Source organism: Macrobrachium rosenbergii, chromosome 56, assembly GCF_040412425.1.
Source record: "Macrobrachium rosenbergii isolate ZJJX-2024 chromosome 56, ASM4041242v1, whole genome shotgun sequence".
Classification (NCBI taxonomy): domain Eukaryota; kingdom Metazoa; phylum Arthropoda; class Malacostraca; order Decapoda; family Palaemonidae; genus Macrobrachium; species Macrobrachium rosenbergii.
In genome coordinates, this window is record NC_089796.1 from 6,518,047 (window position 1) to 6,540,000 (window position 21,954).

General features: G+C 34.8%; 1 protein-coding gene across 3 annotated transcripts in view; it reads left to right on the forward strand.

Annotated features, from left to right (window-relative positions):
• Nucleotides 1-17,417: 17,417 nt before the first annotated feature.
• Nucleotides 17,418-21,954, forward strand: part of LOC136836285 (adenylate cyclase type 2-like) — a 395,106-nt gene continuing 390,569 nt past the window's right edge. For 2 of the 3 annotated variants that reach the window (XM_067100343.1, XM_067100346.1), the window contains exon 1: nt 17,419-17,535. The gene's annotated coding sequence lies outside the window, so the exon portion shown is untranslated. Of the gene's footprint in view, nt 17,536-21,954 lie in introns of all 3 variants that reach the window. The other variant, XM_067100345.1, reaches the window with a different exon arrangement.

Sequence of the window (21,954 nt, forward strand, 5' to 3'; positions counted from 1 at the left end):
ATGATCGTGATAATTCCCAGAAAGCGGTCGAGTTTTTTTCCCTTTTTTTTTTTTTTTTTTTTTAGCCTAACTCTAAAGTAGAGCTGAAACTCAAAATATTCTCAGAAAGCATTTTCACATGTTCCGTCTTGATTAGCTTCAAAGTTTTGCAAGAATTTCGAAAAGTTCACCAATGGTGCTGACATGATATTTGTTTCAAAGAAATTCACGTTCTTGGTGTTGTTTTTTTAGTCTGGTCTAGTTTTCAAAAGCTTTGAATTGTTAATTTTTTAATATCATTAAATAGGCTAATTGTGTTTGATAACAATTAATTTAATTTCAGTCTTTTAGAATACACTCACACATTAAATATAAATTATATATATATATATATATATATATATATATATATATATATATATATATATATATATATATATATATATATATATATATATATACTGTGTGTGCGTGTTTCTGTATTCTAAAGACTGAAATTAAATTGTTGTTATATGAAGTCATCAAACATATAATACAGTATATATAGTATATATATATATATATATATATATATATATATATATATATATATATATATATATATATATATATATATATATATATATGTGTGTGTGTGTGTGTGGATATATATATATTTATATATTTATATCTATATATATATATATATATATATATATATATATATATATATATATATATATATATATATATATATATATATATTCCATACTTACTTGACCTATTTAAAGGGAACACCGGAGAGGTGGCTACAACAAATTAAAGGTTCCCATAGCTTGAGCGAGGGAGTTAATTGCTGAGGTAATGGCACTGAATAATTGACGCTCGTTACTTCCACCAACTTTGGTGGAAATAAATTGTGAGCTAGGAGATTAAATGTTTAACTGTTGCGAAGATTTAACCGTATGAATAAATAAAGATTTATGTTTGCGCGTGTGTTTTTTTTTTAATAGTGTGTGGTTTACACCTTGGTGTAATCACAGGTATAATTCGCTAGATAAGAAAATAATATTCTATCAAGTGTATATATATTTATAACTATTGCATATATATGTGTATATACTTGTGTATATGGTTAATGTACATTGACTTTTAACAAATATCTATATATATATATATATATATATATATATATATATATATATATATATATATATATATATATATATACATGTATACATACACACATACATATATACACATATATATATATATATACATATATTTATATATATATATATATATATATATATATATATATATATATATATATATTATATATATATATATATATATACACTTTCTCTCTCTCCGAAGAAGTTACCATAATCATTCCAAAATTGTAAAAAAAAAAAAATAACGCGTCTAGAAAAGGTCGGAGATTAATGTTGGGGATTGACTAATTGATTAGTTTACCCAGACGGCCTCACATCAAAGGTCATAAAGGCCAGAGGAGGTTATTTGTTAAAGGTCAATGTGCATTAACCACATACTCATGTATATACACATATATAAGCAATATTGTCATAAATATAGATATACTTGATAAAAAAATTCTTTTCTTACCTTGTGAATTTTACCCGCCATTACGCCAAGGGTAAACCACACACTATTACAAGTAAAAAAATGCTCCTAAGTTTCTTCGGCGCAATCGAGTTTTCTGTACAGCCACCACATTGTAAAATGAAGGGAACCGAAAATAGATTTATCTTTCGGTGGTCTCGGTATAATGCTGTGTGAGCCACGACCCATGAAACCGCGGCCTGGCAGTGGCCTATCCTATATCGTTGCCAAACACGATTATGGCTAAATTTAACCTTAAATAAAATAAAAACTACTGAGGCTAGAGGAGTGCAATTTGGTATGTTTGATGATTGGAGGGTGGATGATCACCATATCAATTTGCAGCCCTCTAGCCTCAGTAGTTTTTAAGATCTGAGGGCGGACAGAATAAAGTGCGCACGGACGGACAGACAAAACCGGCTCAATAGTTTTCCTTCACAGAAAACTAATAGATAACGTAGAGAAATCTTTAAGTTTTCATACGTTAAATCTTCGGGACAGTTAAACACTTTATCTCCACCCAAGTTGGTTGAGGTAATGAGCGTCAATTATTCAGTGCCATTACCTCGGCAATTAACGCCCTCGCTCGAGCTATGGGAACCTCTAATTTGTTAGCCATCTTTGTGGCGTTCCCTTTAAATAGGTCAAGTAAGTATGGAATTTATATACACACGCGCACACACACGCAAATATAAATACTGTACGTGTGTGTGTTTGTATATTTATATATACTTATATATAAATACACACATATATATATATATGTGTGTGTGTATTCTAAAGACTGAAATTAAATTCATTATTGTATGAAGTTATCAAACGCAAATACTGAATATTATTAGAAAATTAACAATTGGAAACATTTTGAAACTAAGCAAGATTCAAAATAACACCAAGAAGGGGATTTTATTTGAAACAAATATATATTCTGTATTTATATTATACATATGTATATTATATATACACACATATATATACACATATAAAACACGTCTAGAAAAAGCCTGAGATTAATGTTGGGGAATTGACTGCTTGATTAGTTTACCCAAGCGGCCTCACATTAAAGGTCATAAAGGCCAGTGGAGGTTATTTGTCAAAAGTCAATGTCAATTAACCATAAACACTTGTGTGTAAAGATATATACGCTGAATTGTCATAAATATAGATACATTTGATAAAAAAATTCTTTTCTTGTGAATTTTACCCGCGATTTCGCCACGGGCAATTTGTGTTGGATTCAGGTACATATTTTTTCCTTTGTAATCCCCTATCAGTCATTTATACGAACATTCTTTGTAAACTTATTTTTATATTTCTTCAGTCTGCTAAATAAAGGACTATAAGTCGAGAGGCCTTGCAGCACTCCATTGTTTCTCTTTCCTTCATGGATTTTGTCTTTATACATTTTGTCTTATATATATATATATGTGTGTGTGTGTGTGTATATAGATATATATATATATATATATATATATATATATATATATATATATATATATATATATATATAAACAGGATATATATATATATATATATATATATATATATATATGGTATAAATTGCGTTTGGGTAAAAAAATTAAATTAGGAGCTTTGACAAAACTGAAGTCAGAATTTGAATACTAAGATATAGGTAGCATACTATTACGGCATATCATTTTGATATTTCTCTCTCTTTTATATGACCACCGGTATATAGATTATCCAGAGCCAAACTCCTGTCTTGCAAATTTCAGAAGTCGAGATTATTGTTATGGTAGTTATACTTTTAATATGAAAAATATCACGTGAACTAAATGAAGATGTTTTAATTTTGAAGGAAATAATTTTATACAGTAAGCAATTATTACCTTAACTTATAGGGAGACAGTCCACTGATACATACATTATATAAAGAGAACATTAAAAAAAAAAAATTTTAAGTGTCGTAGAACGTGTGACCTCGCAATATTACCGCGACATCGCAACACAGCTTAAGCTAACGGCTCAAGCTGTCTGGCTCGCACGCTTAAGCTTGAGCTGGACCAAGCTTTGCTGAAAGGGCGCGGCCGGTTATGGAATTTAATATGGGTGGCCAAGAATGCCGGAAGTTATGCACATAAAAAGTAATTATGGAATGTTGATGGACCGATCCTTCTCACTTCGTATATTTAATTAGGAATCAGGAATTTTGGAATATGGGAATGTGAGGTTTTCTTGTTGTTGGAATATGGACTTTTAGGAGATGAAGTTGGTAGATTTAGAATTTTGAAATCGGGAATGTTGGAGGTCAAACGGGATTCTTAGGAATCAGAAAAAAAACTGGAATATGGTATTGGGAATATTGGACAGTGGAATTCGGAATTTTGGAGGTAGCAACTGGGAACTTTGGAAAATTGAATTGGTGGTTTTTGGATGACAGATTTCGGGAACATTTGATGATGGAATCGTGAATTTTAGGCTAAAAATGTCCCTGTTCACCGTAGCGTTAACGTTGCTTCTTTCTTTATTTCATGAAAGTGTTAAATAAGAATATTGTAGTTAATAAATGGTATTGGTTATATTAAGCCTTGTAAGCTAATTCCGACGAGACTAGGATTTATTGATGCTCATATTTAACCCAGTTCTCTAAAGCTGAGTACTTTAGTTATAGAAATAAATGCAATTCTTGTTCTCGAGCACACGCCGACGGGACGGGAAATCCAGTGCCCTATTCTTGCCCAGCCTCGAACAAACACAGATGAAAACAGTGAAGGAGAGTGACAGATCTGCTTCCTGTATTTGTCAGGAAAGAACAGAGGCATGTAGAGCATTCCAAAGCTTTGATAGTAGAGGAAAAGAAACCGATATCCAATATGCAAATGAGTTTGCACCTCTTCCTTATCCAAGTGCTGGTAAAAAGAGGAGATTTGGCCTAATTGTTAGGTGCAATCAGGCTTTCACTGAGGCTCACAACGGACCATAGCGATTGGTGCGTGGAGCAATATGTCAAAATGAAGCTGAACAACCGAAGTGAATAAGTTAGCGAATAATTTATTTAATTTCTGATACCTCTTAAAATAAACCCATAGGGTTGAATTGAATATAGAAATTAGGGTATAGGCAAAGCACTGGGGGGACCTGTGAGGTCATTCAGCGCTGAAACGGAAATTGACAGTAAAAGGTTTGAAAGGTGTAACAGGAGGAAAACCTCAAAGCAGTTGCACTATGAATCAATTGTTAGGAGAGGGTGGAAAGTAAGATGGAAGAAAGAGAATATGAAAGGAAGTACAGTAAAAGAAACGAAAGGGGTTGGAGCTAGGGGCCGAAGGCACGCTGCAAAGAACCTTAAGTAATGCATACAGTGCACTGCATGTGGTGCACTGACGGCATTACCTCCCTACGGAATATAAACCCATAGAGACTGACCATGTGCTTAAGTGTGTTGAATGCCGAGGATGCCAGGAGATTGCTAAATGGCCATTAATCACTAATTACATACTTACATACTCGTTAGAAGTATGGAGTCATTACTCTCGCTAATTGCATACTCGTTAGAGTAATGGAGGCGTTGCTTCAATGAAAGGATTGCTCTAATCCGTCAGCTGATTACCCCTCTTTTCCTGAAGGCTTGCATTGCTTTCCTTGCTATAGAAATTATTCGATAAGAGCAATTATGAAAGGATGGTTGAAGGAATTCATGGGGAAACTTACGTTGATATATATATATGTATATATATATATTATATATACACATACATGCATATACATATATTATATATACACATAAATAAATATATATACATATACATATATATACATATAATATATATATATATATATATATATATATGTATATATACAGATATATATATATATATATATATATATATATATATATATATATATATATATATATGTGTATGTATGTGTGTGTGTGTGTGTGTGTGTGTGTGTGTGTGTATAATTGTAAAGCTTAAAATGATTGAGAAAAAACATAGACTATATGTCTAGTATTTAGGAGTGAAGCTCCAAAATAATTTTGTATATTATAGTGGCAGCACTCAAATACGTTCGTCTTGTGGACTGCTTTATGGAGCCACGGTCTCTGCTACCATAAACAGCATAATCTAACAGGAACAATAAATGATTAAATTGGTCATCTAAGGAAACTATGTCGCAAGACGTTAAAAAGATTCAGAGTTTTTTTAGTTTTCTGAAAAGAAAACTATTGTGCCGGCCGGCTTTGTCTGTCCGTCCTCACTTTTTTCTGTCCGCACTTTTCTGTCCACCCTCAGATCATAAAAACTACTGAGGCTAGAGTGCTACAAATTGTTATATTGATCATCCACCCTCCAGCCATCAAACATACCAAAATGCAGCCCCCTAGCCTCAGTAGTTTTTATTTTATTTAAGGTTAAAGTTAGCCATAATCGTGCTTCTGGCGACGATATATGATAGCACCACCGAGCCGTGGTTAAAGTTTGATGGGCCGCGGCTCATACAGCATTATACCGAGACCACCGGAAGATAGATCTGTTTTCGGTGGCCTTGATTATGCGATTTACAGAAAACTCAGTAGCGCCGAAGAAACTTGGGCGCATTTTTTACTTGTTTATTATGGTTTTAAGAGAAATGTCTCATTTAAATTTTCATGATATATTCTGTTGCATTATTGGGATTGTCGTATAAGAACAATCGTTTCCTATGTAACTTATAAATGCTTATTCATTCACTATAGAGCAAAACTTGTCAGTGATAGTGATATGTCTTACTGGCCTTTGGTTCTGTTGCTTGTTCATTAGGTGCCATTAGCGGCCGCCCCCAAAAAAAAAATAAAGTTTCGTTGTTTTGCATTTTAGGACAAATGCTGGAAATTTCTTCAAGATGCGTGTGAAAAGTGAACTTTCATTTAGAAGAATATAATGAAATTATTCCAAAGTATATTATGTTAGAGAACACGGCACTAGATTACGTAAAATTCTTGAGAATTTTAAAATTATTATTATTATTATTATTATTATTATTATTATTATTATTATTATTATTGAAACAAGGCGACCCTGTAACGAGGCTATTCGGACTGATGAAGGATACGAAGTAGTATCTAAAAGTCTTTCTTAATCGTTTTTTTAAAACTACTTTGGCTTTTAATTCTCATTATTATTATTATTATTATTATTATTATTATTATTATTATTATTATTATTATTATTCAGTATTTTGAAAGAAGAATGATAATAAAATTTTCTTTAAATTATTGTTAATTAATGCACAATGTTCAAGAATGAATGTCTGAGGGAAAGCCCTCTCTGCCCTTAAATAAAAAGGGTTTGCTAAAACGAAAATACATGCTAGTCCGCCCTAAAACGAAGCACAGTTTAATTACACTTTGTCGACCCAGTAATTGGTGTCTTGTAAGCCATTTCAAAATTTAGTCACTAAAAAAAAAAAGTTTTTTTTTTGGAGAGGAAGACGTGAGAGAGAAAGAAGACAGTTCTTACCACGTCAGTGGACTTGGGATTAAATCAGAGTACAATTTCGACTTCTTGGAAAGACAAGATTGCAGTTAAAGCCACAATCACGCTCTGACTGCTGAGTAATAAAGAAATTAACTTTAGCTTCACAAAAAATAAGATGGAAATTATTACCATGCAAGCTTGTTGGTGCGTGGTAGCGCGCTGGAACCCTGCGCTGCTGTCCCCTCTACCCTCCCGATCCCCTACCTACCCCGCCCCCACACTGGCGGACAAACAGGTTTGCAGCAGGAGGGTGGATATCTCCCGTTCCCCTACCTACCCCGCCACCACCCGGGGCGGACAAACCAGTTTTCAGTGGTGGGTGGCTGTATTATGTCTCCCCCACTGTCACGAGGGGAAGGACAAACAAGATCAGATCCCCTCTGATTTTATTATTATAGATTAATGCTGTAACTGCTAAATCAAGCATGAACTTTGACCAGAATAAAACAAGTTACTGTCACTACGTCGCTCATACCCTAACTTCTGAACGAGAGATGAGCATTGCTCTAGTAGTAAAAGCAGTATCGAAATTCGCTGCCACATTCATGAATGAACTCTGACCTTGAAAAAAAAAAGGAATTACTGGAGATACTAGCACTCCCACATTCTGCATGTTGTCAAGGATGAATGTGTAAAAAAAAAAAAGGATTAAACCAGACTGCATTCATTGCTACATTCATGATTTAAACGCAGTGTGAGGAAAGAGCCCCTGGCCTTGAAAAAAGCATTGTTGCAGCTACTACCCCTCCCACATTCTGCATTTTGTCAAGGATGAATGTATAAAAATGGGAATAAGCCAGATTGGATTTATTGCCACATTCATGATCTAAATTCTCTATCAGGAAGGACCCCGTGAGTCGGAAATTTCATCACAAAAACTGCTTTCCTGCTAACTCATGCTTATGACCATCAAATCAAATCAAATAAACCATATAGCATCATAGATTCACAAAGCCATTCATTCTGGGCCATGAAATGGTTTTATGGCGATTACTTTTTTTATTTTTTTAATGTATGCCATCGTGTTTGACGATCAGTGAAATATGTTTAGAATTAGGTAAGGGAAGTAAACGCAGACAATTGAATAAATAACTGAATTTTATTAATAAATTCAGTTATATAAATGTTTGTACGCACAAAAATTTCCTTCATTGAAATATGGTCTGGCTTAGGTGAGAAAAATTGATATATGAAAATAGATGAATAACTGAATTTTATTGATTTATTTATATATATATGTAAATAAATCTAAGTATATAAATATATGTACATTTAATATATTACACTTTTATATACAAATATATATGTATATGTTTATATATATATATGTATATATATGTGTGAATATACAGTATATACATATATATAAATATGTGCGCACACACACACACATCTTCACTCCCATGATTAGCTGCATAGTCACGACGAAGCCTGATTAAGGAAATTCAGACACGGAGGAGCCGAATGGTACACGACAATTTCAATGAATCAACCACGACTAGAAGAGTGATAATTACAAAGCTCTCTCTCTCTCTCTCTCTCTCTCTCTCTCTCTCTCTCTCTCTCTCTCTCTCTCTCTCTCTCTCTCTCGTCTCCAATCGTTTCCCCCAAGGGATGCTGAGTCGTGATTATACAGTAAGGGGCAAATAAATTGCCGAATGCAGCGCTCCTAAAAAAGTGATTGTGCTGATTAACGATGCCGCTGATTGACGCGTAATTGAATTTATTCACGATCGGATCCCTAATTAAGAGGGGTTATTATCCCCGGGCGATTCCTCCAGGATTTAGATATGTCGGGTGACGTTTGGGTGTTTAAGCGGAAGCGGTCTTGGGATTGAGCGTGGGCTTACACGCCTGCACACACACGCAGGCACACACACATATATATACATACATATATACCTACATGCATGATATATGTATGTATATTTATATATATATATATATATATATATATATATATATATATATATATACATATAATATATATATATATATAGTATATATAATATATATATATATATATATATATATATATATATATATATATATATATATATATTTATATTTATATATCTATCCTCCTAAAAAGATAAAGCAGTATACCCGTCTCTTCTAGTTTAATCTGAAACTGTTAACTGTGTGTTGATGCTGATTAAGTATACTAATTTCAGGTGTGGTTTCTTTTGTAGAGAAAACGCTCTGTTATGCTCACACGAATTTTATGCTTGCTTTTTTATTTTTATATCCTGTGCGTCAAGATAGTTGTCCGAAACTGGTAATGGGGAAAAGTCAGAAATGCTTTTATCAAGCAGACTTTTACAGACGAGAGTGCTTTAAATGTTGCGGGAAAAAATGGCAAAAAGAAAGATTAAAACTCCTTGGCCGGAAACCAGAAAAAATTAAAAATATAATTATGAATACGAGAACAAAAAATTGAAAAGAATAGTACACTTCTGGGTGTAAAATCATATATAAAAGAAAGAAAACAGAGAAAAGGCACTTTAAACCGTTAAAGAAAAGAAGATCAAAAGAAGGACCTGAAAATAATTGTAAATCTTACCCTACACAGCAGCTGCTGGCGCTGGTGAAGAATGTCTTGATTCTGTTGGTAAAAAGGTAAGAAATTGTGTTATGACCCTTTATTACTCCGGAGGAAAACCTTGGGTCCCTCCTCCTCCTCCTCCTCCTTCTTCTTCTTCTCCCAATACCACCCTCGCATGCCCCAGCGGTTCTGGGACTCATAAAAAGAGATTGCCCTTGAATTAGATGCCAAGATTACCCCTCTCGAGAAGAGCATTCCCTCGGCGTATGGGTCGAGATTCTCCTAGAGTTCATTATTCCGATCTGCTGGAATTTTTTTTTTTCTTTTATCTGATTAGTGAGAGTCAGTGACGTCATCGTTATTGTTTTGTGTTGTTTTTATTTTGTTGATTATTTGTGTTTTTTTTAAGTAGATTGACGTCATTGTTGTTGAAATTAATTGTGTCTATTATGTTAATTATTTGTTTTTTTGTTGATCGATAATCAACTTGGTCTCATGATCTTTGTTAATTGAAGGTGATTTAGCAGTGTGTTTTGATGTTGGTAGAAGTCCTTGTTGTAGTCAAAGTAATTATGATTGTGGCAGTGATGATGATGATATTATTATTATTATTATTATTATTATTATTATTATTATTATTATTATTTCGTTGAAAAGAATGTCAGTTCTAAAATATGCCTGAAAGAAGGTCTTCTTCCAAGGTATTATTATTATTATTATTATTATTATTATTATTATTATTATTATTATTATTATTATTATTATTATTATTATTACTGCCTTAGTAAGAGAAAAGATAAGGTCATTCAAAGATTTACTGCAACAGCCATTATTGGTTTCAAGTGTAAAAAAAATTGTCTAATATACCGTTATTATTATTATTATTATTATTATTATTATTAGTATTATTATTATTATTATTATCGCTTCTATATATGAAAAGAGAAAGTCATTCATAAATTTACCGCAACAGCCATTATTGTTGTTATTTCAAGTGTAAAAAGCAAGTCTGTTATTACAGATCTCTCAATACAATGCTGTGAACTGCACCCCTTGCCGGGATTGCTTCTGTAAACAAACTTTCCTTCTGTAAGCAAGCGGACGCGCCGGGTGGTGGGGAAGATATCTACAGGTTGTTTTTTCCCAGTGGGACCCCAGGGGGGTCTTCGGAAGACCGTGAACCAGAAAACTAAAGCTAAGAATATTACGAGGTTAATAATCTGTAAGAGATTAGTTGACGATAGCAGTGCAAGTTTGTAAAGTCTTGTTTTATTTTTTTTTTTTTATTTATTTTTTTTTTTTGAGAAGTGACGTTTCCCCGAAAACTGGTGTTGGTCGACCATTTTGGATTTTCCTCTGACGTTTCGTCGTCCATTTTGCATTTTCCCCTGACGTTTCTCCGAAATTTGCTGTTAGCCGTCCATTTTGCATTTTTCTCTGACGTTTCTCTGAGATTTTGTGTTGTCGTCCATTTTTAATTTTCTTCTGACGATTCTAAGAAATTTGGTAATCGTCCATTTTGGATTTTCCTCCGACGTTTCTCTGAAATTTGGTGTTGGTCGTCCATTTTGGGTTTTCCTTTGACGTTTCCCCAAAATTTGGTGTTAACCATCCATCTTGAACTTTTCCTCAGCTTGTTGTTATCAAATTTTCAAAACTCATTTTATTTACAGAAGCTCTGTTGTCGTCCATCAGTGATTATCCTATAAATAGCAGCAGGATGTGTGTAAAAGATTGGTAGGAAACCTGGAATGCATATAGGAGCCAAGGTAGGAATGTTTGAAGGTATTATTAAGTCAACTCATCTTTATGGAAGTGACTTGTAGATGGTGAATGTAGAAGAAAGAAAAAAGCGGAAGTTGTAAAGATGAACTGTTTACACAGTATATACGGCCTGAGAATAACTGAAAGGGAGAGAAATTTAAGGATATAGAGAAGTGGTATAGGCTTAGCATAGGTGAACGGATGGAGCAGAGTGTTTTGAGATGGTTCGGTCATGTAGAAAGAATGCTGGATGATAGTTTGGTGAAAAGTTTGTACAGTTTAGAAGTGTTAGGAGGAAGAATAGGCAAATTTGAAAAGATTTAGAGATGAAGAGGGAAAACATTTAGTAAGCGAAAGAGTGCTTATAAGATAGAATGAATGTAGGGATAGAGTGAATTGAGCTGTGTAGGGGGCTTGACGTGATCTGATGGGTATTCTGTGTAGGTTTATGAAATGGCTGATGTCGTGGAAATTTTATGTAATGGAAGTCCAGCCGTGATTCAGGAGTTTAAGTGTGAATATAGCATTAATCGTATGACAGTACTTTGTCGAGAGCCACCCTTCTTAGAAGAATTGGCTTATTATAAAGAAAAATGTAGGTTTATCTTTTACTGAAATCTAAAGCAAAAAAAAAAAAAAACTATAATTAAATGTAAACCAGTGGTTCCTAACATGCCCCACCTAATCTCCTCTAAAATCCAGATGCCCTGAGCTGTGTTGTTATTTACAGTAATTCTTATATTCATAGCTTAAAAGGCCCTTGGTTTAAACATTCTCGAATTGTTAAAAATCAAATTACCCCTGATCGTTGGGAACCAGTGATGTAAACGGACGTGTGTATACAGTGATGTATTTCTATGTATCCTTTCGGTTAATTTCGTCGTTGTGAATAAAACTGATTTGAGAGACGAAAAGGTTTGTCACCGGCTCTCACTAAAATTTCATGGCAGTTACAGGCTTCAGCAAGATAGATAGATTTGGAGCCAGCTAAACGATTAGATAGAGAGGGAGATGGACAGAGAGAGAGGACAGACAGAAAGAGCATTCATTTCAACTCCCCTCTATTCGTAAAACGTACCTCGTTAATCCTCACATCGATAAGTAAGCAAACAAAGCATAAACACACATGCACACACACACACACACACACACACACACACACACGACGCTTTGCATCCATGACTAAAATACTGTGCTCTGCTAAGGGTAACACCCTCTCTCTCTCTCTCTCTCTCTCTCTCTCTCTCTCTCTCTCTCTCTCTCTCTCTCTCTCTCTGCGTACAGTAGCAACCCCCTCTCTCTCTCTCTCTCTCTCTCTCTCTCTCTCTCTCTCTCTCTCTCTCTCTCTCTCTCTACGACAGCACCCCCTCTCTCTCCTCTCTCTCTCTCTCTCTCTCTCTCTCTCTCTCTAGCACTCTCTCTCTCTCTCTCTCTCTACTGTAGCACCCTCTCTCTCTCTCTCTCTCTCTCTCTCTCTCTCTCTCTCTCTCTCTCTCTCTCTCTCTCTCTCTCTCTCCGGGAGAGATAGGCAGGATCAACACCAGAGAGATTTTTGTTTGCAGCAAGTCATAACATCACGGCAGAAGCGGGTGAAATATGCCAGGGCTTTAAGAGTTTGAATGTTCTACGCGGAGATTTATCTGAACAAAACCTCGATTCAGCCTCTCTGCGATGTGACTTTGGACCTTTTTGTAATTTATTTATCTTACGTTTACTTTACACAGTTGGTCATTCGATCAGAAAAATTGAACGACGCTGGTGTGGTTACTATGTGGATGGTGACCTCCAAGATATCTGTCAGCGCACCTCACGTGATGCTTGTAGCATTACCAAAGGGTGTTTGCAGCATCCCTTCGGCTCTTAGCTACGTTCACTTTTTAGCCTTTTACTTTATCTTCATTCCCGCTTTCTTTCTTCTATCTTGCTGTCCAACTTCTCTAACTATTACTTCTTTTTTGCAACTACAGGTTTTCCTCCCATTTCCACCTGCATATCATAATATTTCATTTCATTTAATTTCTGAATCTTGATCTTGCTGTCCATATACTCAAACTTTAATGGATCAGTGTACCATTGCTTCCAGATAGTTTATGTATCCTAAAAAAATTTATTCATTAGTGTTTCTCTGTAAAAAAAAAAAAAACTGCAAATACAACTGCCATCTAAAACTAACGACAGCATAGATACTTATTTGAGCAGTCCAGTAAATTTCTAACTTGAAGACAGCCCCTCTGCTCAGAGACAAAAACAGAATATCTCTTGGCAAATCATATGGCTCTTGAAACGCCAAATATTTTTTTACCCTTTGCGGACGGAGTTGATACATATTTTCACTGCGGTGTGCGTGAGAAGTTCATGTCAGAGTCCCCGTTTTTGTATTATTATTATTATTATTATTATTATTATTATTATTATTATTATTATTATTATTATTATTATATTAGTTATTAATGTAATAATAGTTATGAATATATTAATTTTATATTTTATATTTTTGTTTCTTAATATTTCTTTCTCTTAAGGCCATAGTCTTGGATGCGTCTGGTCTGTATGCATCATACTTCTTGTGCGGGCTAAGGACACATTATGGTTTGGCCCCCCCAACCCACCTCTCTCTCTCTCTCTCTCTCTCTCTCTCTCTCTCTCTCTCTCTCTCTCTCTCTCTCTTACGTATTAAAAACGTACAGTACAAAAAAAAAAAATGGCGTTAATGGAGAAAGTTGCGCCACTTTCAGAAACAGTGGTAAAGTTATTACAGTAACTGAGTGGCTACTGGATTTAAAAAACGTTGTTGTTTTAGAATAAGTCTGCATTTCCCTGGCTCTTGTTGTTAGAGCAGGACGTACTGGCCTGTAGGAGTTTTTATTAGATTTCGACTGGCTATTGATTAGACGGTTCCTCGTTGCTGTAAGCCACGGTTCCTCGTTGTTGTAAGCCGAGTTTCTCAGCAAAGGTTTCATACCTGTAGTGTTGAGAGTCATTTTACGGGTGACTGGGAACTCGGGAAAATCTCCCTGGGTTCTTTCCTGAAGGAGGCGATATCTGGGTCGGCCTTGGTCTTGGGGGCACTGCCCTTCGGTCTCAGCACTGGTGGCTGGATTGATTGGTTGGTTTATGGTTACTAAAACTGGCGTTACAAAATGGTGGCTGGCACATCTTGGTAATTTAACCCGATTGAAATTCGCAAATTCGATGGGAGCAAGTTTAACTCTTGGATGACATTTAATGTAGGTTTTGTTTATATTATACCAATGCAGGTTTTTATTATATGATATACCCAGCATTTACAAGATCTTGAACTGGTTGTTTTCTGGGGGCACAAATGCCCCTTAACATCGGATTTACTTTCAAAGTGTATGATAAATTCGTCTACCCTGGCCAGGATTCGAACTACTTTTACCTTTCTGGATTTGATACTTAGATGAGATATACAGTGTGTGTGTGTGTGTGTGTGTGTGTGTGTGTGTGTGTGTGTGTGTGTGTGTGTGTGTATACACACGCACACACACACGCATATATATATACATACATAAAATGCGTGCGTGAATGTGTGTGAGAGAGAGAGAGAGTTGTATATATAAGATCGCATCTACTGAGCACAGTCTCTCTCTCTCTTTCTCTCTCTCTCTCTCTCTCTCTCTCTCTCTCTCTCTCTCCAGGAATAAAAGCGTTTGTACGTTCTGAATGACTGAATGAGCAAACGTCATTCGACTCCCCTCCCCCCCCCTGTTTTTATTCCAAGTCATATTAATAACGTCAGTCTCCAGCGCCATTAACGTCACATGGGATCTTTGGAATTAACTGCCGATATTAGGGCTCGTGAAAAGTGATTTACGCACCTGTCAATCTCGGAGCCTTTTTATTCCACGCAACTTTCATGAATATCTGCTGCAGTTATTGCGCCTGGGAATTCTATGCGTAAGGCGTATTGTGATTTTAATACCTTTTTTTTTTCATCTTCAGCTTTTTAGTTTTCTGGAAAGAACGCTGTTATGCACGCTTTGTCTGTCCGTCCGTCCGCAGTTTTTTCTGTCCGCCCTCAGATTTTAAAGACTACTGAGGCTAGAGGCCTGCAAACTGGTATGTTGATCATCCATCCTCCAATCATCAAACGTATCGAATTGCAGTCCTCTAGCCTCAGTAGTTTTTGTTTTGTGTAAGATTAAAGTTAGCCATAATTGTGCGTTTGGCAACGATATAGGCCAGGCCACCACCGGGCCGTGGTTAAAGTTTCATGGGCCAAAGGCTCATACAGCATTACGATGTACAAAAAACTCGATTGCGCCGAAAAAATTTCGTCGCATTTTTTTTTTTTTTTTGGTGATCAAGAGATGGGTTCTTTTCAGAATATAATGATTTTTTGAAACGAAGGATAATCGCAGTTGGAGTGAGCATATAATACGCATTAATTTTAGGAAAAGTTATATTTTTAATTTTAGGATAAGTTATATTTTGAAAGCGATAAACGCCATGGGATAATCACGTTATTTCATTTGCAGGTCTTGATTATTACGTGAGGCATGTTATGTTTTTTCTTTTCTGTAACTTGCAAGAGTAAGGAACAAGCATGGATGAATTTCATCAAATTATTTATTTTTACAAAAATGATACTGTCAGTCCAATTGCGGCTGAAATTATTCATTAGGAATTTATGGATTAAAAGTTGTACTGAAACTGGTCTATTTCAGAAAAGTTCGTGTTTTTCTCTACTTTGGAAATCGTTGGGTGGCTGAATTATTGAATAATCTATACATATGTGTGTGTATACACTTTCCAGAATTGTGCATATATGAAACAAAAAGAGCTTTGTTAAGGGCGAAAGGTCTCCGGAGGTGATTAGATTTTAGAATGGTTTGTCCTTTCCTTGCAAAGTCGAACAACACTGGTAACGTGAATGACTGTGGGGTATATGTGAAGGACAGTGAGTGACAGAGGCAGTGACAGGAGCAGTGACAGAAGCAGTCCGGAAGCAGTGACAGAATCAGGAACAATGAAGAAATCCAGGAAGTCAGAAAAAAAGTTAAGTATACCTTAGTTTTACCAGACCACTGAGCTGATTAACAGCTCTCCTAGGGCTGGCCCGAAGGATCAGATTTATTTTACGTGGCTAAGAACCAATTGGTTACTTAGCAACGGGACCTACAGCTTATTGTGGAATCCGAACCACATTATAGCGAGAAATGAATTTCTATCACCAGAAATTAATTCCTCTAACTCTTCATCAGCCGGCCAGGGAATCGAACTCCGACCCAGCGAGTGCCAGTCCACAGCTCTACCGACTCACTCAACGAAGAGCTACAGGAAGTCAGATCTCCGGCGTATGTGAATATAGAGGAAAACCAAGTGGCATTATGTCTTTTGGATATTGCTGTATAAATATAGTTATAAATCAAAGCCTCTTGGGTAGTTCTTGTCAAGCAAGCACAGACACAGGACAAATGTATATGTGTGTATTGATGTGTATGCGTGTGTATGTGTGAGTATATATATATATATATATATATATATATATATATATATATATATATATATATATATATATATATATATATATATATATATATATATATATATATATATATATAAATATTTATATGTATAAATAGTTCCTTATAGGAAGGGTCGATATCGTACTCGACTAGCACTCTGCTAGACCCGCGTTCGATTCTCCGGCCGGCCAATGAAGAATTAGGGAATTTATTTCTGGAGATAGAAATTCATTTCTCTGTACAATGTGGTTCGGATTCCACATAAGCTGTAGGTCCCGTTCCCTAGGTAACCAATTGGTTCTTAACCACGTAAAATAAGTCTAATCCTTCCGGCCAGCCCCCCTAGGAGAGCTGTTGATCAGCTCAGTGGTCTGATTAAATTAAGGTATACTTAACTTATATGTATAAATTAATATATAGATGTGTGTATGTATGTATTCATTCCTTAATTGTACATGAGTGTGTGTTAGTGTGTTTACGGATCTCTCAAAATTAAAATCGTTATGAAATGCTTACAGATGAGGTAATGAACAAGCAATTTAACCATCAAGCAGAGAAAAGAACCAAAAAGGCAAGCGATCAGAAACGAGATTAACCTGCTGTTATGAAACACTGCAATCTGTGTTTGGGAACCAGAAAGCCTCTCTGGGATGTGTTTGCCGGCCCAGACGTGCAGGTATGTCATGGGCCATTAAGCTCTTTCACTCTACCTCTCTCGCAATCTCGCTCTCTCTCTCTCTCCCCTTTGCAGCCATATATCTAAAGAACTATTAAAGATTATTCATTGAATAAAATCCAAGTAATTAGATTAGCGTATTATTATTATTATTATTATTATTATTATTATTATTATTATTATTATTATTATTATTATTATTATTATTATGGGGTCAAGCTAGCACAGGTTGACCCCAATTGTATTTCTTGAGGTGGTGTTATTATTGTAATTTTGATTACTGGAAAGTCAGTTTTCCAGAAAATATTATTATTATTATTATTATTATTATTATTATTATTATTAATTCTAATTACAGAAAAGTCCCAATTTTTCTTGAGATGGTGTTATTAAATTCTGATTATTAAGTCAGTTTTTATTATTATTATTATTATTATTATTATTATTATTATTATTATGGGGTCAAGATAGCACAGGTTGTCCCCAATTGTTTTTCTTGAGATGGTGTTATTATTCTAATTTTGATTACAGGAAAGTAATTTTTCCAGAAAACGTCAAAAAAGTTACTCGACAGAGGGTTCCTAAGTTGTTATGCTTGGGCCAAATGCATTTGGCACCATTTGGCCTATCTTGGATTTGATGCTGAAAGTTCAAATGACCAAATATTTACAGCTCGTGTGCCAGTGGCTTCCGTATTGCCCATGAAAATATGCAGGGTCAGTGCACTGATCTGTAACTCGGAATTTTGTTTAAACGTTTCAGGAACCTGTGAATGGAACTTCAGAAGTTCAAGCGAAGATGCATTGCATTATTACCATAATACTATTCCCCTTGCATTTTAATACATTTTTATCTATTTATTAATTTTTTTTTCTTTTAATAAGTGTGATCTCTTCTTTCAGTATTTCCCTTTACCTCCTCTTACTTCTTCCTGATGAACACCATATTCTTTAAAAGCTTGAATTTCAAGTCAGTGGCCCCTGTAGTGGCTTGTTCCATATGAATAGGCTTCGTCTTTTGGATAATAATAATAATAATAATAATAATAATAATAATAATAATAATAATAATAATAATAATAATAATAATAATAATAATATCTTGAAAACTGTTCACAGCTGTGGGTTTCTAAAAGTCTATTTAGGATTTCAATTTTTAGGCAAATTATGGCATAGCTAACCGATGAAAGTTTCTTCGAATGGTACTGAAAACAGGCGTCGAATTGATTAAAACTTTTCTACCCGTTCCTGTGATCGTTGACCTACTTTCGACACTGGCCCTAAATAGGATTGCAATAAGGCCTTTTCATGCAGATCTCAAAAATGGAAGCGCTGAGGACCTTGGTATTTCTCAGTGCGATACAGAACTGGAATCATTCACGTTCATATGAACTTTCGGAAATTATTTTACTTCCTTGTCGCCATTTTGGATTTTATTAGACGCAATCGAGTTTTCTGTAAACCCGCTACAGCGTATAATCAAGGCCACCGAAAATAGATCCATCTTTCGGTGGTCTCGGTATCAATGGCCGTGGCTCATGAAACTTTAACGACGGCCTGGTGGTGGCCTACCCTATATCTTTGCCAGAAACACGATTATGGCTAACTTTAACCTTAAATAAAATAAGAACTGCTAAGACTAGAGGGCTGCAATTTGGTATGTTTGATGATTGGAGGGTGGATGATTAGCATACCAATTTGCAGCCCTCTAGCCTCAGTAGTTTTTAAGATCTGAGGGCGGACAGAAAAAGGACAAGCATGACATAACATATTGCAGTGATATTTAGCAGAGACCTTCTTCGGGAAGTATTGTGGAAATATCGTCAATAGCCTATTAATTTAATGCTCTTTTCGTAGCCTTTACTCGCCTGCGTAGCTTAAAGAGCAGAATTCTCGGCTCATTCATTTCATGCTGGAATTCATCTTCGTTGATTTCAACAACTTTATCAGGCTCTGCAATTCATCTCCACTGGATGAAATTTATCACATTGTTGCGAACGACTGCTTTTTTACCATTTTTGTCTTGTATTGATTTTGTTATCTGTAGCGATGATTAATTACTATTTGATTGATTTATTACTTTAATTAAGCGTTATATGATTAGTGGCAACAAACGTTTTATATGTTACGTTTGTGTCTCGTAATTCTGTTATTAATTTCTATTATCAATATTCTTATAAATCATTTTGACTAATAGCCCGTTATCTTGTCACACTCTTTCCTAAATTTTTTGTACATTTCCGTAATTAAGAATACTTCTCTTCTCTCCTTGTATTTCCTTTGCACATTCAAATAGCTAATTATTCTTTCATCTCGAGAATATCAACAGTATATAATTATTAATCTTCTAATGGACAGTGACATGAAATAACACAAATTCAGATAAAGAAAGGTGATGTCATATCAGCTGTGTTATTACAAAAGTATAAGCAATAACCGAAGAACAACTGAATATTAGTTGACTTAACAATGAGGAAACCCGTAAGATACGCGAATGATTAAACGGAGAAGCAAATAAAAGCAGAAACGAGACCAATATGCAAATCCGACAAATCAAAACACAAAGGAAAATATTGCACACCGCAGACATGTCCAGATTACGCAAGATTAAATTGTGATCCTTGAAGACGAAAGGACACAAAATGCAAACTTTATTGAGAACAAATAACATCCCCATTGCATATAAATGTTTCAGTTCAGTGAATGTTCATGAAGCATTAGTACATATTCGTTCACCGTTATTATGCAGTGTCTTCAAGAAAATGGATCGTAATACATATACGACACACTGAATCGACACTAAAATGAAAGGAAATCATATTGAGTAGAATGAATCATGCGCCGATGTTTGGAAATACTTATGAAAGAGATCACTGAATCTATGAGCAATAACAAGTTGTTTTACTTATTCATAAATTCAGCGATCTCTGTCAAAAGTATTTCCAAACATCGGTGCATGGTGCATTCTACTTAATATGTTTTCGTTTCATTTTAGTGTCGATTCAGTATATTGTTTATGAATTACAATCCATTATCTTGTAGACACTGCGGATTAACGGTGAACGAATATATATGTACTAACGTTTCATGAACATTCACCGGACTGGAACAGTTACATTCAATGGGGAGGGTACTTGTTCTCAATGAAGTTATGCATTTTGTTTTTTTCCTTCTTCTAGATGATTACTTAAAGGATCGCGATTTAATCTTGCAGTTTAAAATTTCACCTGAGTGAATACTGATCAAAATCATATTTTCCCTCCCGATAAAATATTAAAAACGTTAATTACTCAGTACACAAATTCAAGACATTACAATAACCATACTATCCGTAATTAATTTAAGTTGATATAACTATGCAAAAGGTAACTGTACTGTTTGTGTCTGTATTCGATGTCTACTCGTCTAAAACACTTCTTTATGTAAATGAAGATTTTCAGTTAAATAGAATAGTGTCAGTTTCATCACTAATCGTCTCATCGGCTGCACAAAACTTCATCAACTCTATAAGTTGCAGTGACGGCATTATGTAACTCAGTAAAAGAACACCTACGTAAAATCTTAATGCCTGACTCGGTACTCGGAACTATGACACAAATTACGCGCTTCGAGAGTTACGTAAATATCTAGTGGCAGTATATGTAGAATCTACTGGTCTTTATATATATATATATATATATATATATATATATATATATATATATATATATATATATATATATATATATATATATATATATATATATATATATATATAAACCTGACGTAAAATATGGAATAGCTGATGCAGGCTGAGCACCAGTCTCTCTCTCTCTCTCTCTCTCTCTCTCTCTCTCTCTCTCTCTCTTTATTAATAACAAGCTGGAATAGGGAGACTGACTTTGTGGGAGGGAGACTGACTTTGTGGGAGGGGGGGTAGACTCGTAAAGGGAGAACGGGAGGGTAGAGAGAGAATGCTGGCTAGTAAAAGAAAGAAGGGCTGAATATAAAACAGGAGGAATAGGAAATAATAAGAGAGAATGGCGATAGAAAAATAATTTAGATTGATTAGGGATAAGGACGAAATATCTAGAGAGAGAGAGAGAGAGAATGTGTATGTATGTGTGTGAGATAAATGAATAGATAGACAGAGGACGGCTATGCAAAGATCAAGAGTAATAAAGATCAAAAGATTAATTTTTTTAAGCATAAAACATCAAAGAATATGTAGATCGATACGATGCATAGAGAGAGAGAGAGAGAGAGAGAGAGAGAGAGAGAGAGAGAGAGAGAGAATGTGTACGTGTGTGGGTGAGATAAATGAATAGATAGACAGAGGATGACTATGCAAAGGTCAAAAGTAATAAAGATCAAAAGATTAATTTTTATAAGCATAAAACATCAAAAAACATATAGATCGATACGATACATAGTGAGAGAG